Below are 18,376 nucleotides of genomic sequence, written 5' to 3'. Positions count from 1 at the left end.
CACGACTGAGCTACTGAATCGAACTGAACTGAACAACCACTAAATGTCCATTAACGGGAATGGATAAAGAAGGTGAGGCACGTATGTAAAGTGGAATATTACTCAGTCAGAAAAGGAACAAAATTGTGCCAGTTACAGAGATGTGGATGGACCTAGGGACTGTTGCACAGAGTGAAGTACATCAGAAAGAGAAAAGCAAATATCATATGCTAACACATAAATGTGGAATCTAGAAGAATGGTCAGATGAACACATTTGCAAAGCAGAAATAGAGACATTGATGTAGAGAATAAATTTATGAATACTAAGTAAGGAAGGGGGATGGACTGGGAGTTTGAGGCTGACATATATACCCTAATATGACGTATGCACGACTGAAGTGACTTAGCAGCAGCAGCAGCAGCACGATGTATAAAGTAGATAAGTAATGAGGATCAACTGTATAGCACAGGAAACTCTACTAAGGTTCTGTGGTGACATAAATGGGAAAGAAATTCAAAGAAGAGGGAATGTATGTATAAGTATAGCTGATATACTTTGCTGTACAATAGAAACTAATGTAAGATTGTAAAGCAACTATACCCCATTTAAAAAAGCTAATTAGAAGACAGCCACTATGAAAAAGTCCTCTGGGTAGGAATAAGGGGTCTATTCTCAAGTGCCTAGGGCTTTATCCAAGGGTGGGAAGAGAACGTGAGGATCCTCAGGGTTCTGATGCTTAAGGACTGACTCTAGTGCAGGGCCACCTTCACAGCAATGCCCAAAAGAGGAGGACTAAATAAATATTGGTTAGGGTTTTGGAAATGATAGAAAAAAGCAATAGTCCTTCTTCCTCTCAAACCTGGAAAATGAATCAAGCCTCACCCACTGCTAGTAGATCCCAATAGCCCTAAACTTTGTTAACAAATATGAAATTGCGAGAGAGCCAAGGAGAGTTCTATATATTTTTAGGGACAAAACGGGCATTTCTTTAGAGTACTGATATTTCAGAATATGTTTACATGAAACAGAGAATTTGGACAAAATCATCCCAGATCAGAAAATAGAAATGCAATCTGAAGTAGGGGCTTGCCTGGTGCCTCAGTGGTAAAGAATCCGTCTGCCAACGCAGGAGACACAGGTTTGATCCCTGGGTCAGGAAGATCCACTGGAGAAGTGACTGGCAACTCACTCCAGTATTCTTGGCTGGGAAATCCCTTGGACAGAGGAGCTTGGTCGGCTACAGTCATGGGGGTCACAAGAGTCAGACACAACTGAGCAACTAAACAATAACAACAATATGAAGTAGATGCTTGGCCCAAGTTCTTCTCTGAGAAGTCTAAATACTAGTCATTGTGGGGTTCTTGGGTCCAGCTGGATACTTAGTTTTTGTTGCTGGCTGCAAAGCAGATAAATGTTTCAGAGGGCAGAGTTAGGTGCCGCTTGTGTTTCAGGAAAGTAAAAGCTGTTCCGTTGCACAATCAACTGACATGGAATTATGAAACACCTTATGATTTAGTTCAGCAAAAACTGCCAGAAAACTCCCTCCTAAAATTCCCATCTTACCTTGGGAGATGAGGCGATACAAAGGTTTTTGTGAATAGCATGCTTTAACTTTCTACATCAGGTTACTGCAAAGACATAAATCAAGACTATTTTTCATTCTTCCCTCCTGTGGGCACCCCTCTGTCTGGCTACATCCTGGGGTGGAAGGCCTTTCCTCTACCCCAGATGTGTTTGGAATGCAGTAATTCTCTCACTCTTCTCTGTCACTAATTGCCTTGTCTCTTGAAGCAGGCAGTTGCAAGTTGAGTGCACAGGAGGATGTGACTATGAGGTCTTATTAAATCAGGGCCAGTCAGGTTAGAAGCTGTGACATAACTTATGTGTGACCCCAAACTTGCTTACCCAAATTCCTGAACCTGAACTCACATTACAGTTCATTGCATTAATTATGGTTGTATAATTAAAAAAAAAAAAAAGAAACAAAAAACTTCAAAATATTTGACAAAAGAAGGGTCTGAGAATTTTTCTGGGTTTCCCTGGTTTGGTTTGTGTTCAAATGGTGAAACATTTAATTTGTCCACTTTCTCTGGTCACCCCGTAGCTCACTTATCAAGAGAAATACCACTTTTCTCCATTCTTTGGAGTCTTTCTTCTCCTAATAGACTGAGGTTAAGAACATATTCATTTAAAATAAGTGTTAATTTAGATTCCTTCACATTTGTATAAGATTAGCACACAAAGCCTAACCTATAGATTACTCATAACCATCCTGTGTGGTAGCAGTTAGCTGCCAAGGTGAACAAGCCTGCTTTATCATGGTGGCCTTAGAAATTATAGGAGTCATATTCACCCTAAATTCCTTTCTGGGGAGAGAAGGGCATGATAGGGCTTAATATACACACAAATAAGTGGGAAGCAAGTTGGAAAGCTGAGCCTTTCTTGTACATAGGGAGCTCTATGCTACACAGATAAAGGGATTGCACTTTTGCTCTTATTAATCACAAAGGAGGTACATGCTTAGCCCAATAAAATGCCTTTATTACTTTATTAGCTTTCTGGGTGGCTCAGATGGTAAGGAACCTGCCTGCAATGTAAGCAACCTGGGTTCGACCCCTGGGTTGGGAAGATCCCCTGGAGAAGGAAATGGCAACCTCCTCAAGTATTCATGCCTGGAGAATTCCATGGAGAGAAGAGTATGGTGGGCTACAGCCCATGGCGTCACGAAGAGTCGGACATGACTGAGTGACTAGCATTTACTTACTTACTTATACATTCTTTGTGCTTAGGCTTGCAGTTTGCATTCTTAAAGTGTTTCATATTCTCTCTTCTACCTGGGCTGAGCACAAGTCTAATCTTTGTGAATTCACCAAATAACCCAATTAGCTAAAGAGGAGAGTGATGCTAATCTCTCTGAATGGGTCTGTGGGATGCCACATACCTCCAAGCAAACACCAAAACAGCAAATGCTTTCTGAAGATCTGACCCTCTTATACCACAAAGTGTTGATTAGACTCATTGGATTTTTCCCTCCTCTACTGGGCATTTCCTTGGTTTGTCTTAACAGTGTGCAGACAAAGTAGTAGGACTGCGGTTCTGAACCCTTAGAGGCTGTACTTGATCTTACCCAGAATTCCTCTGAAGACACACGTGACGAATGATGAGACCTGCTCTCCTGCCATAAATCCCAGCAAATAGAGGAGGGAGACCAGGTTGACACATCACCTCTGTGGACTGGGCTACAGACTCCCAGCTGATTTATCTGCCCATTTCTACTCATTATAAAAGATGGAAATGGTTTAGCTCCAACATTTTACAGAAACATTTGGTCAGGGTGCACCTATTTCAAAAAGAGACGATTGTTTTCATTCCATTTATTATCCTCCAAAAGCCATTGTTCTTTAATCTAGAGAGGTCACTACCAGGCCTCCACCAACAGACCCTTTTTTGTTCTTAGAAATAAAAAGTGAAACACTGGAATTGGCTAAGCCCTTCTATTCTTGAAAAGAAACATGTATGCAGGAAGCTCAACCTTTCCTGATACCAAGTGATGGTTAAAGTGAATAATGGTGAGATATCAGGCAGATGTGTTCTAAAGGTTTTTCAGCTACTTCCCAGCTGTGTGATACTATTACATTCTATAAAATATTAATAATTATTAACATTTATCTATAAGCATAATATTAATATATAGTCTATCTTAACATATAATGTTAATAATTATTAATGTTATTAAATGATAGACATTACCTTCTGAGACTCAGTTCTTCATCTGCTAAATGGCATGCATCATAATGCCTGTCTCCTAGAGTTAAATAACACTTGTCACATAGTAAGTGCTAAATAAATAATTGCTTTCACACATGAGCAGCATCTTTGCATTCCTACCAACATGAAAACCAACAGTATGCAAGGAAGGAGATTTCACGATTTTTAGCCTTGATGTCTCTCTTCCATTAGATCTTGACACTTTAATACCCAGGAAATTGTAAATGGTCTACCTGGCTTGGGTTCATGCATACTTGATCTTGCATTAAATGTTGCAATCATCTCCATTCACTTATAGAATGAAGTCCAGTTTCCTTAGTTTCACTTAACACATTTATACATCCTCATACTTGACCTCATTTACTGTGTACTTTTTTCAGCAATCTGTATATTTCCCATGAGATCATCAAATTGCTGCATTTCATTGAAATTGTGTGCCTATATATCTATTTTTCCCACTAGATTAGAAACTATCCAAGGGCAGAGATGTTCATATCAGTGTCTGATACTAAGAGGTGCTTGCCCCAAATCTGATTTTAAGGTGGTTTAAGCTTGGTGTTAGTCCCCACATGGTACAGTGGTAAAGAATATGCCTGCCAAGGCAGGAGACACAAGAGACACAGGTTCAATCCCTGGGTCAGGAAGATCCACTGGAGAAGGAAATGGCAACTCACTCCAGTATTCTTGCTTGGGAAATCCCATGGACAGAGGAGCCTGGAGGGCTACAGTACCTGGGATCACAAAGAGTTGGACACAACTGAACACACACACACACACACACACACAGAAGCTTAGTGTTGGGATGGGAGTGGCTATGTGAATCTCTTTCATTGTGTATATGAGTATAGAAAAAGCAAATGTGATTACAGGTGGTCCTCTATAAAAATATTTATAGATATGCATATATACACAGATTAATGTATACATATATATTTCTTTGCTATCTTAAATAAGCAGACATAAAGAAAGGGCAGCCTAGTATCAATGAGCACATCTATCATCCAGATGTTGGTTTCTAATATTTTTCTCTAATTAAAGGAACCACAGATTCTTGGAAAAAATGACTGATTCTAGGATTGGGGCAAGAAAGTTACAAGATAAGCCTAAAGCTTCTTGTCAGTCCTAAAATAAGGAAGTGTTAAAACACATACACACACAATAAGAAGGGCACAAAAACAAATTAAAATTCCCAATTGCCAAAAACTGGAATAATTTGACCAAAACACTATTAAGGTAGTAGTAGATAGTAATTCAAAAAAAGAGACAAATATCTATGAGTCTCTACTGATATAAATAAATGCATAAATGAAATGATAACTGGGAGAGAAGAGACAAATGTCCTGAGCACACTAATTTATGCATGTACCTAAAGGAGTAGGATGGCATAACCCATCATTCTTTAAGTGTGGGTTGTGTATAGAGACTTTCTCCCCAAAAGCAGAGCATGGAAAGGGAGGGGGGGAAAATAGTGTAACTTTACAGTAGAGAAACCTGACCCACACTACTTCAGCCAGGTGATTGAGGTCAACATCAGTAGTCATAAGCTATGTAGATAGTATGTAACCTTGATATGATAGGGTGAAAATGGCACTTCTCTGCAATCTTCCTCTCTAAATCTCATAACCCCAGTCTAATCATGAGAAAAACCTCAGACAAATTCCAGCAGAGGGGCATCCTACAGTATTCTTGGCCAATACTCCCTCAAACTGTCAAGGTTATCAATAGCAAGGAAAAGTCTGAGAAGCTCTTGTAGCCAAGAGGAGTCTAAGAAGACATGATGACTAAATGCAACATTGTGTCCTAGACGAAAACCTGGAAAAGGAACAGGATGTTAGGAATAAAAGGAGGTAATCTGAATAAAGTATGGACTTTAGTTAAAACCAATGCATCATCTGTTCATTAATTGTGGGAAGTACACCATACTAATATAAGATGTTAATAATAGGGGCAACTGAGTATAGCATAGATTAGAACTCTCTGAACTATCTTCTTCATTTTCCTGTAAATCTAAAATTGGCATAAAAATAAAGTCTATTTAAAATGTCTAAATAGAAAAATAAAAAAAATAAGTGAGGAGTAAAATCAGGATTATCTGACTAATGTAGAAGAAATATTACTTCTTTCTTAACAGAGATGCCCTTTTCCCTGCCATTACTGGATAGTTCAGGTGAAATATCTAGGACACAAAACAACTCAATCATTGCCTCTCTCTTCTGCTTGATTATGTGTATGTGGATATGAATGGAAAGAAGATACATGGGATCTTTCCTATAATAAAAATAATGTGTTTTAACACAAGTCACATTTTTAAAATCAGAAGCTTCATGGCTTAATACACATTTACTCATCTTTTTTGTAGTGCCTCAGAGGTGGTAGACTGCTTCAGAATAAAACCCAACCCATCTCCTTCCTGGCCACTGGTCAGAAACTCATTGAAGTGGATGATGAGCAAAAACTTCGTACCTTTTAAGAGAAGTGCATCTATGGCCACAGAAGTTGCTGCTGACTCTCTGGGTGAAAAACATAAGGGTTATGTGCTGTGGTCTGAATCAGTGGTGGGAAGGACAAGCAGGGTTTCCTTTTGAAGCCAACTGTCTTGACTTATGGATGAGTCTGCCTGCTACAAAATAAGGGACATTCCTATTACAGACCAGGAAGGACTGGAGAAAGAAAGTGCAAATCTGTATCAAGTTGCATCATAAATGCTAACCTAAGTGTTTTCAATTTGGTCATCATTAAAAAAGGGAGAAGAATATTCCAGGACTCACTGATACTACCGTGCCTTTTCACCTGGAGCCCAAAAGGGCTAGCAGAATCCACAAACTTTTCAGTGTTTCTAAAACAGATGATGTCTGCCAGTATGTTATAAAAAAGTCCCTAAACAAAGAAGGTTAGAAACCTGGGACCAAAGCACTTAAGATTCAGCATCTCTTACTCCACATGTTTTGCAACTACTTATCAGCAAATTGCTCTGAAGAGAGAGAATTCTCAGAAAAAAGAGGAAGAGGGTGCTAAACTTTTGGCCAAGAGAGTGAAGGAGACCAAAGAAAAATGCCAGATATGAGATGTTCTAAGAGTGACAAATAAATAAGATCAAATAATAATAATAATAATATTAATATATTCACCCTAGTCCTTGCTTTGTCCAAACTGATATTCTGGGTCACAAAGATGAATTCCCAATTTTCTATAAGAGCTGACTTTCACATTACTCTTGGGCAGAAGTATTATAAGAATTCAGTTCAGTTCAGTTCAGTTCATTTCAGTTCAGTCGCTCAGTCGTGTCCGACTCTTTGCGACCCCATGAATTGCAGCACACCAGGCCTCCCTGTCCATCACCAACTCCCGGAGTTCACTCAGACTCATGTCCATCGAGTCCGTGATGCCATCCAGACATCTCATCCTCGGTCGTCCCCTTCTCCTTCTGCCCCCAATCCCTCCCAGCATCAGAGTCTTTTCCAATGAATCAACTTTTTGCATGAGGTGGCCAAAGTACTGGAGTCTCAGCTGTAGCATCATTCCTTCCAAAGAAATCCCAGGGCTGATGTCCTTCAGAATGGACTGGTTGGATCTCCTTGCAGTCCAAGGGACTCTCAAGAGTCTTCTCCAACACCACAGTTCAAAAGCATCAATTCTTCAGCACTCAGCTTTCTTCACAGTCCAACTCTCACATCCATACGTGACCACTGGAATAACCATAGCCTTGCCTAGACGGACCTTTGTTGGCAAAGTAATGTCTCTGCTTTTGAATATGCTATCTAGGTTGGTCATAACTTTTCTTCCAAGGAGTAAGCGTCTTTTAATTTCATGGCTGAAATCACCATCTGCAGTGATTTTGGAGCCCCCAAAAATAAAGTCTGACACTGTTTCTCCATCTATTTCCCATGAAGTGATGGGAATGGATGCCATGATCTTCGTTTTCTGAATGTTGAGCTTTAAGCCAACTTTTTCACTCTCCTCTTTCACTTTCATCAAGAGGCTTTTTAGTTCCTCTGCACTTTCTGCCATAAGGTTGGTGTCATCTGCATATCTGAAGTTATTGATATTTCTCCCGGCAATCTTTATTCCAGCTTGTGTTTCTTCCAGTCCAGCGTTTCTCATGATGTACTCTGCATAGAAGTTAAATAAGCAGGATGACAATATACAGCCTTGATGCACTCCTTTTCCTATTTGGAACCAGTCTGTTGTTCCATGTCCATTTCTAACTGTTGCTTCCTGACCTGCATACAGATTTCTCAAGAGGCAGGTTAGGTGGTCTGGTATTCCCTTCTCTTTCAGAATTTTCCACAGTGTATTGTGATCCACACAGTCAAAGGCTTTGGCATAGTCAATAAAGCAGAAATAGATGTTTTTCTGGAACTCTTTTGCTTTTCCCATGATCCAGTGGATGTTGGCAGTTTGATCTCTGGTTCCTCTGCCTTTTCTAAAACCAGCTCGAACATCTGGAAGTTCATGTTTCACATATTTCTGAACCCTGGATTGAAGAATTTTGAGCATTACTTTACTAGTCGGGAGTGGAGTGAGATTCTGAAGACATGAATGGAAGATTTCCCCCCACATAAAGCTAAGGAGCATCCCAAAATGTGGCAGTCTGGCTTATGAGAAGGAGAAGCAAGGAGACTGAAATGAATGAGCCTGTGAGGTGGAAGAAAAATCAATAAAATGATGTCCCAGTGTGGTGCGGTGGGGTGAAGAAAATGTTTCAATAAGGAGAGATCACTGTGTTGAATGCTGCTGATGAGTAAAGTAAGATTACTTCAACATTATCACATTTTGAGACCCTTTGAGATTGTAGACGGCTCAGCGATACCTGTGAACTATCAGATTGCCCAGACCACACTGTAACTACCACTTATCTTGTTAGAAAAGCCTATGGCTTGGAATCATTTTCCAGTATCTGAAGACACACATTTGAAGCCAGTTGGGTCATCTCAGCTCAGTTGTAAGTCCCTCTTGATGAGTAAGAGCAGCTTATATGGTTCTAGCACAATATTCAGTCCAAGAAAAGCCTGAGTAGATTGACATTGTTCCTTCCACTGCAGTTGGCCCACTGCCATGATGCCTACCAAATGAAGAATAAATGGTTTGGTATTAAGGATTGCCAACTAATATATAACCCAAAAGGGTTAACTCGACACTAAGCCTACTTGACTTTTTTTTTTTTTTTTAAGAATATAATCAAATCACAAAGAACAAAGAAGCATGTTCATAGAGAACTCTTGCTGACCCCAAAGGAAAGAATGCCCCAACCATTTGCCTTCCCACAAGCAGGGATAAGGGAGGAGGACTCATTAGAGGGAGAACAGTTCTCTTCAGTGTCCTTGACTAAAGCAGAATGACTGATGCTCTTCGTGGTTAGACTGAAGGGATCACACACTTGGGAGCTACTCAGATCAAGGCAGTTGGAGAAGTTTCCAGTAGGCTATGTTCTGTGTCCTAATGAGACCACTGAGAGAGCAGGGCTAGGCTAGACGGGTCAATGGATCCATTTTGCCAGTGAGTGACGAGGCATTGGTGGACAGACCCCAGGCATCCTAGGGGTCACTGTTCTGGGCAAAACGCCAAAACTGGAACGTGTTCAACTGCTGCAAAGGGCTACAAAGAGTCAGCAGGGAGCCTGAGGGCAAATACAGACGTCATGGTGTTGGGTCAGATAGAGTGTAGAAACGAGGAGGCCACAGGGCACACACGCTATGCGGTCTGGCCCTCCAGAGGTCAACCAGGGGTTTGATGGGCAGGCCAGAGGGCAGGCAGCAACGGCAGGAAGCCGGCTCAGCAGCCCCAGGTGTGGAGGTCAAGCATAAGCCCTCAGGAAATTTCCAAGCGTGGGGAGGGACAAGGATTCTCGAAAAACAAGCCTGCTGTAAATGGAAACACATGCCCTTGTCAAGGAGGGGACCACTGGAGCTATTGCTCGACCTTGAGTTCTGGTCTTTTCTCTGCTGTGAGTGGTGTCAAATGCCAGGTCCAGATGGTCTCTCCTGAGGCCTGCAGGTGGAGCTGACAACTGGCAGCCAGCTGAGGCGGGTGTGCGACCCTGAGGAGAGAAAGGACCACGGCTCCCCAACCCCTGTTGTGTCTGCACCGGAGGGTGAGCTGAGAGCAGGATGAAGCAGTGCCGCCAACCCCACCCCTGAGTCCTGCCACTCCCTTCTTGCCTGTCTCATTATTATTAATGTCCTTAGCATTATTATCAGTTTATTGAATGCTCCCTGCGCAATACAATGCACTTTGTTTTTTGCCTTTGTTTCATGTAATGCTCTATAAAGAAGGTGTGTGTGTGTGTTAGTCGATCAGTCACGCCTGACTCTTTGCAATCCCATTTCCTTCTCCAGTAGATATGCTTATTATCATTTTGCAGATGAAGATCCTTAAGTCAAAGAGTATGAGAAATTTGTCCAAAGTTGCCCATTTGGGAAAAGACAGAGCTAGACTCAAAGCCTATTCAGTGTTATTCCAGATCCCTTGTCTTCCTAGGTGGCTCAAAGGTAAAGAATCCACCTGCCAATGTAGGAGAAGCAGGAGGCGCAGGTTCAATCCCTGAGTTGGGAAGATGCCCTGGAGAAAGAAATGGCAACCCTCTCCAATATTCTTACCTTGGAAACCCCATGGACAGAGGAGCCTGGTAGGCTATAGTCTATAGGGTGGCAACGAGTTGGACACAACTGAGCTACACACACACCAGAACCCCTGGGCATGTGATGGGGCAGTCACAAAAGGCATGTTTGGTTTAAGAGGCTGTGGTCACCATTTCATACTTTCTAACAATTTTTTGACAAAAAGCTTGCATTTTCCTTTTCCCCAGGGCCTCACCATTTAGATGGCCGGTGCTGCTCAGACCTTTTACTGTTTACTGTACTTCACTGCCTTCACCCAACCACAGACTCCCATCCATTTGTAGAATTGAGGAGAGTTGATTTTCCAAGGCAATTTAACTTTACTTAATCTGTCATTAATTTTTGCCTGAAAGGAAATGGGAAAAGATACTAGCTGGAGCCAGAGGGTGACTGCAGTTTTGCATATGGGGTTTGGAAAGTTGGAGGAAGTGCATACATATAAGAAATTGTGAATGAAATCTTTTTTTAATATAGTTGCTTATTTGGCTGCACCGGATCTTAGTTGTGGCATGTGGGGACTTTAGATGTGGCCTGTTAACTTTTTATTGTGGAATGTGGGATCTAGTTCCCTGACTAAGGATTAAACCCAGGTCCCCTCAATTGGGAGCTCAGAGTCTTAGCTACTGGACCACCAGGAAAGTAGCTGTGAATGAAATCTTAACCAAAGATTCTTGCACATCAGGATGTGTTTGGATGGGTTTGCCTGGGAAATCTCATGGACAGAAAAGCCTGGGGAGAGTGAGGGGCTACAGTCCATGGGGTCTCAAGGAGTTGGACACAACTGATCGGGTGGACATGCCAGACTCCTTGAGTATGTGACAGGGCAGTCACACCACAGGTTTATAGAGATGTGACAAAGATGTGATATCTCCATAAATGTTTGCAAATTAAAGACATTCAGCCAATCACCTGGATGATTTGCACAGGGAAGTGAATGCATCCAATTATGCAATCAAAATCACTACAGTTTCCTCTCTGCTGGACCACCTCTGGTGTAAAACCCTCAAGGTCAGAGCCAATCCTTCTCCCAGCCAGCTCTGGGCCCCAAGGAGGAACATTAATTTGCTGACCTGGGCCACCCTGTCATGCAGACATCCTCTGCTTTTCTCCCACACCACTGTTTATCAAAAGGACTTAGATGAAGATATCTCTGAGCAAGGGCACAAGACACATATATAAAATTAAGCACAGGTCTGTGAGCATGGCCACCTGAGAGCTACAAGCCAACTTTTGGCTTCTTTATCAAGCTGATGAACAGGACTTACCTCAGCAATTTCTGCTTGAACCAAAACATTTTTTTTTTTTTTTTTGCCCAGGAAATAAGTCACTGACTATGGGTAAAGTGACAGAGAAGAGTTTTTTAGATGAAACATGATGGTTTCTGAGTACTGGCATCCAGTTTATTTTTATTGATATGAGTTTAAGGAAAAATTGTCCTTGTGTAAACCCAGTGAGAGCAGACTGGTGCTCAGACTTCTTTCACTTACGTTGGTGGTGGTGGTGTTTAGTTGCAAAGTCCTATCTGACTCTTTTGTCATCCCATGGATTATAACCCACCAGGCTCCTCTGTCCATGGGATTTCCAAGGCAAGAATACTGGAGTGGTTTTTCGTTTCCTTCTCCAGTGGATCTTGCTGGCCCAGGGATCAAACCCGTGTCTCCCGCCTTGGTAGGATTCTTTACCAATGAACCACCAGAAAAGCCCTCTCCTACCTTCATTACTGTTTCACAAAATATTAAAGGTCGTCCTAATTTTTGTAACAAAGGTCTGTCTAGTCAGGGTATGGTTTTTCCAGTGGTCATGTATGGATGTGAGAGTTGGACTGTGAAGAAAGCTGAGAACCGAAGAATTGATGCTTTTGAACTGTGGTGTTGGAGAAGACTCTTGAGAGCCCCTTGGACTGCAAGGAGATCCAACCAGTCCATTCTGAAGGAGATCAGCCCTGGGATTTCTTTGGAAGGAATGATGCTAAAGCTGAAACTCCAGTACTTTGTCTACCTCATGCGAAGAGTTGATTCATTGGAAAAGATTCTGACGCTGGGAGGGATTGGGGGCAGGAGGAGAAGGGGACGACCAAGGATGAGATGTCTGGATGGCATCACTGACTGGATGGACATGAGTCTGAGTGAACTCCAGGAGTTGGTGATGGACAGGGAAGCCTGGTGTGCTGTCGTTCATGGGGTCACAAAGAGTCAGACACGACTGAGTGACTGAACTGAACTGAACTGATGGCCTGGCAAGCTGAGTCTGTAGATTTCAACATGACTTCTGTGCCTGTTTCCAGTTGAATTGTGAACCCCTCATCCCAAATTCATATGTGGCAGTCCTAACCCCTAGTATCTCACAGTGTGGTATACCTCACTGTGAAATAGGATCACTACAAATGTAGTCATACTAGCATAAGTATTTTCCTAAACCAGTATGACTGATGATCTCATAAAGGGGGGACATTTAGATGCAGGGTGGCTCAGACGGTAAAGACTTTGCCTGCAATGTAGGAAACCCAGGTTCGATCCCTGGGTTGGAAAGATCGCCTGGAGAAGAAAATGGCAATCCACTCTAGTATTCTTGCCTGGAAAATCCCATGGACAGAGGAGCCTGGTGGGCTACAGTCCATGGGGTCGCAAAGAGTCAGACATGACTGAGTGATAAACACTTTCACTTGGATATATTGGGTGAGGGCCATGTGACTAGTGAGGCAGAGGTCAGGGTGATGCACCTATTAGGTCAAACACAGAACTGTCATCATACCACTAGAGGCTAGGTGAGGGGCATGGAGTAGATGCTCCCTCAGTCCTTAAAAGGAGTCAATCCTGCCTTGACCTTGGACTTCAGCTTCTAGAACTGTGGGATAAGTTTATGTTATTTCTTTAATAAGTAAATCACACAGCCCCCTTTTTTCTTGGCAGATTTGTTTCTTTTTGGTGGTGGTGGGGGAACACAGCTACATCCATTTATTTACTTATTTTAGTTATATATGGCTATGTCAGGTCTTAGTTGGGCTTCCCTGGTGGCTCAGTGGTAAAGAATCTGCCTGCAATGCAGGAGACCTGGGTTCGATCCCTGGGTTGGGAAGATCCTCTGGAGGAGGGCATGGCAACCCACTCCAGTACTTTTGCCTGGAGAATTCCATGGACAGAGGAGGCTGGTGGGCTACAGTCCATAGGATCCTACGAAGTCGGACATGACTGAGTGACTAAGCAGCAGCAACAGGTCTTAGCTGCAGCATGTGGGATCTTCATTGCAGTATGCACACTCTAGTTGTGGTGTGCAGGCGTAGTTGCTCCGTGACATGTGAGACCTTTGTTCCGGCAGACTCTTAACTACTAGACAACATAGCTCAGCTGGTAAAGAATCTATCTGCAATGTAGGAGATCCGAGTTCAATTCCTGGGTCGGGAATATCCCCTGGAGAAGGAAATGGCAATCTATGCCAGTATTCTTGCCTGAAAAATCCCATGGACAGAGAAGGCTGGGGGGCTACAGTCCATGGGGTCGCAAGAATCAGACATGACTTAGCAACTAAACCACCACCACCAGAACACCAGGGAAGTCCCTGTCTACATTATTTAAGTCATCCAGCTTGTGGTACTTTGTTTCAGTGGCCCTGGCAAACTCTTGTTTCTAGTTGAATTTGGCCAGTGGGGACCTGGCAGGAGACTGGAGGGAAGAAGCTGGGTGGATCAGTCTGTGTAGACCTTGGCTCCTCCCCTGTGAGTGTGCTTTGGATTAGTTATATCCTGGCCAGAAGGACTGTTCACATAACTCTCCTATGGTTCTGACTACCTCTGTCTTCCCTCAAGACTTCAGGCAAAAGGCCTGTATTACCAGCTTTTGCAAGGGATACAGCAGCTGAGTCCCTGCTAGCCTTGAGTGACATGGTGTCCCTTGTGACTGACTGCCCGACATCTTTCCACCCTTAAAATCTATACTTTTGTAAATAAATCTTCAATGCATTCTAAATTTGAATATGCTGTTTGGTGTTGGGGTACTGACTCATACGGGCCTTCTCTCTTTTCTACATGTACTCATTCTCTTTGACCACCTCCTCCCTGTTCATGGGGCTTCCCTGATAGCTCAGTTGGTAAAGAATCCACCTGTAATGCAGGAGACCCCTGTTCAATTCCTGGGTTGGGAAGATCCACTGGAGAAGGGATAGGCTACTCACTCCAATATTCTGGCCTGGAGAATTCCATGGACTATATAGTCATGAGGTTGCAAAGAGTCAGACATGACTGACTGACTTTCACTTCCCTGTTCATGACTGTATATACTGTATTCAATACTTCTCCACTGAATTCCAGGCTTCTCTAACTGACTACTTGTTATTTTCTCTTAGTTGTTAATAGACATCATAAACTCTTACATATTCAAAATCAAATTATTAACATTGTCCCCCCAACTTTCTCCTCTTACAACGTTTCCGGTCTCACTAAATGGAACCCTCTGTTCTTCCAATAGTTGAGGATAAAACCTTTAAGTAACAGGTTATTCCAAGGTTATGTCTCTGGCATCTCACATTCATGTTCAATAGATGAGGAAATCCTCTTGAGTCTAGAGTAAAAAACAAACAAACAAACAAACAAAAAAACACCCAGTATGGCAAAATGGGAACCCTTGTATAGTGTTTGTGGGTATGTAAACACAGTGCAGCTGCTGTGAAAAATATTTTGGTAGTTTCCCAAAAGGTTAAATATAGAACCACTATATAATGTAGCAATTCCACTTCTAGGTATATATCAAAAAGGAATGAATTCAGGGATTTGAACAGATATTTGTAAAAAATGCTTATAGTATGATTATTCACCATAGCCAGAAGATAGAAACAACCCCAGTGTTCATCAACAATAACAAAAATTAGATAAAATGTAGTACATATATTCAATGGAATGCTATTCAGCAATAAAAAAGGATACAGTCTTTTAAAAGTTTGTATTGGAGTATAGTTGATTTACAACATTGTGTTCAGTTCAGTTCAGTTGCTAAGTCGTGTCTTTCTCTTTGCGACCCCATCAATTGCAGCACGCCAGGCCTCCCTGTCCATCACCAACTCCCGGAGTTCACTCATACTCACGTGGATCGAGTCGGTGATGCCATCCAGCCATCTCATCCTCTGTCCACTTCTCCTCCTGCCCCCAATCGCTCCCAGCATCAGAGTCTTTTCCAATGAGTCAACACTTCTCATGAAGTGGCTAAAGTACTGGAGTTTCAGCTTTAGCATCAGTCCTTCCAATGAACACCCAGGACTGATCTTTAGAATGGACTGGTTGGATCTCCTTGCAGTCCAGAGGACTCTCAAGAGTCTTCTCCAACACCACAGTTCAAAAGCATCAATTCTTTGGAGCTCAGCTTTTTTCACAGTCAAAATCTCATATCCATTCATGACTACTGGAAAAACCATATCTTTGACTAGAAAGACTTTTGGTGGCAAAGTAATATCTCTGCCTTTTAATATGCTGTCTAGGTTGGTCATAACTTTTCTTCCAAGGAGCATGTGTCTTTTAATTTCATGGCTGCAATCACCATCTGCAGTGATTTTGGAGCCCCCCAAAATAAAGTCAGCCACTGTTTCCCCATCTATTTCCCATGAAGTGATGGGACCAGATGCCATGATCTTCGTTTTCTGAATGTTGAGTTTTAAGCCAACTTTTTCACTCTCCTCTTTCACTTTCATCAAGAGGCTCTTTTTAGTTTTTCTTCGCTTTCTGCCGTAAAGGTGGTGTCATCTACATATCTGAGGTTATTGATATTTCTCCTGGCAATCTTGATTCCAGCTTGTTCTTCCTCCTGTCCAGCATTTCTCATGATGTACTCTGTATATAAGTTAAATAAGCAGGGTGACAATATATAGCCTTGAGGTACTCCTTTCCTGATTTGGAACCAGTCTTTTGTTCCATGTCTTTTTCTAACTATTGCTAGTTGACCTGCATACAGATTTCTCAGGAGGCAGGTCAGTTGGTCTGGTATTCCTATTTCTTGAAGAACTTTCCACAGTTTGTTATGGTCCACACTGTCAAAGGCTTTGACATAGTCAATAAAGCAGAAATGGATGTTTTTCTGGAACTCTCTTGCTTTTTCTATGATCTAACTAATGTTGGCAATTTGATCTCTGGTTCCTCTGCCTTTTCTAAATCCAGCTTGAACATCTGGAAGTTCATGGTTCACATACTGTTGAAGCCTGTCTTGGAGAGTTTTGAGCATTACTATGCCAACGTATGAGATGAGTGTAATTGTGCAGTAGTTTGAGCATCGTTTGGCATTGCCTTTCTTTGGGATTGAAATGAAAACTGACCTTTTCCAGTCCTGTGGCCACTGCTGAGTTTTCAAAATTATTGGCATATTGAGTGGAACACTTTCACAGCATCATCTTTCAGGATTTGAAGTAGCTCAACGGGAATTCCATTACCTCCACTAGCTTTTTTTATAGTGATGCTTCCTAAGGCCTACTTGACTTCACATTCCAGGATGTCTGGCTCTAGGTGAGTGATCACATCATCATGATTATCTGGGTTGTGAAGATTTTTGTTTTTGGTATAGTTTTTTTGTGTATTTTGGCACCTCTTCTTAATATCTTCTGTTTCTGTTAGGTCCATACCATTTCTGTCCTTTATTGTGCCCATCTTTGCATGAAATGTTCCCTTGGTATCTCTAATTTTCTTGAAGAGATCGCTAGTCTTTCCCATTCTATTATTTTCCTCTATTTCTTTGCATTGAACACTGAGGAAGGCTTTCTTATCTCTCCTTGCTATTCTTCGGAACTCTGCATTCAAATGGATATATATTTCCTTTTCCCCTTTGCCTTTCCCTTCTCTTCTTTTCATAGCTGTTTGTACAATACGTTATCATTTTAATTATTTAATTCTTTAGTATGCAATTGAGTGGCATAACATATATTCTCGACATTGTATATCGAACATTCTCTTTTTTCATAGCTGTTTGCATGTTTGTGTTATACAGTAGCTTATTAGTTATCTATTTTACATATAGTAATGTGTATATGTCTAACCAAATTGGCCATTTATGCCTTCCCTCTTCCCCCCTGGTAGCCATGATTATTAAGAATGAAGTTTTGATACATCTTAGAGAAGGGCATGGCAACAACATGTATTGGACCTGAAAAATATTGCATTTAATAAAATAAGCCAGACACAGAAGACAAGTATGATTCTGCTTACATGGAATTTTAGATACAGAAAGTAGATTGATGGTTTACAGGGGCTAGAACAAGAGGGAAATGGAGAATTTTGTTTAATGCGTCCAGAGTGTTTGTTTAGGGTAATGAAGAAGTTTTGAGTATAGATAGTGATAATTGGTATACAACATTGTGAATGTATTTTATACTACTCAATTGTACACTAAATAATTATATAATTAAAACAATAAATGGTGTATTGTTTATATTTTACCACAATAAAAATAAATACAAATATACATATCTAGGATTTGACCACTTCTACCAATACCATCTCTGTCCCAGCCATCTTGGCATCTCAAGGGCATCATGATGATAAGGTCTGTCTAGTCAAGGCCTTGGTTTGCCCAGTGGTCATGTATGGATGTGAGAGTTGGACTATAAAGAAAGCTGAGTGCCAAAGAATTGATGCTTTTGAACTGTGGTGTTGGAGAAGACTCTTGAGAGTCCCTTGGACTTCAAGGAGATCCAACCAGACCATCCTAAAGGAGATCAGTCCTGGGTGTTCATTGGAAGGACTGATGTTGAAGCTGAAACTCCAATACTTTGGCCACCTCATGGGAGAGCTGACTCACTGGAAAAGACCCTGATGCTGGGAGGGATTGGGGGCAGGAGGAGAAGGGGACGACAGAGGATGAGATGGCTGGATGGCATCACTGACTCAATGGACATGGGTTTGGGTGGACTTTGGGAGTTGGTGACGGACAGGAAGGCCTGGCATGCTGTGGTTAACGGGGTCTCAAAGTGTTGCATACGACTGAGCGACTGAACTGAACTGAACTGAACCTGTTCATGGGTCTCTGTGCTTGTATATTTGT

General features: G+C 41.8%; 1 pseudogene; it reads left to right on the top strand.

Annotated features, from left to right (window-relative positions):
* The window catches only part of LOC102182925, a 104,424-nt pseudogene extending 90,430 nt beyond the window's left edge, over window positions 1-13,994 (top strand).

Source organism: Capra hircus, chromosome 2 (assembly GCF_001704415.2).
Source record: "Capra hircus breed San Clemente chromosome 2, ASM170441v1, whole genome shotgun sequence".
NCBI classification, from domain to species: domain Eukaryota; kingdom Metazoa; phylum Chordata; class Mammalia; order Artiodactyla; family Bovidae; genus Capra; species Capra hircus.
This window is presented reverse-complemented; position numbering and strand designations above follow the sequence as displayed.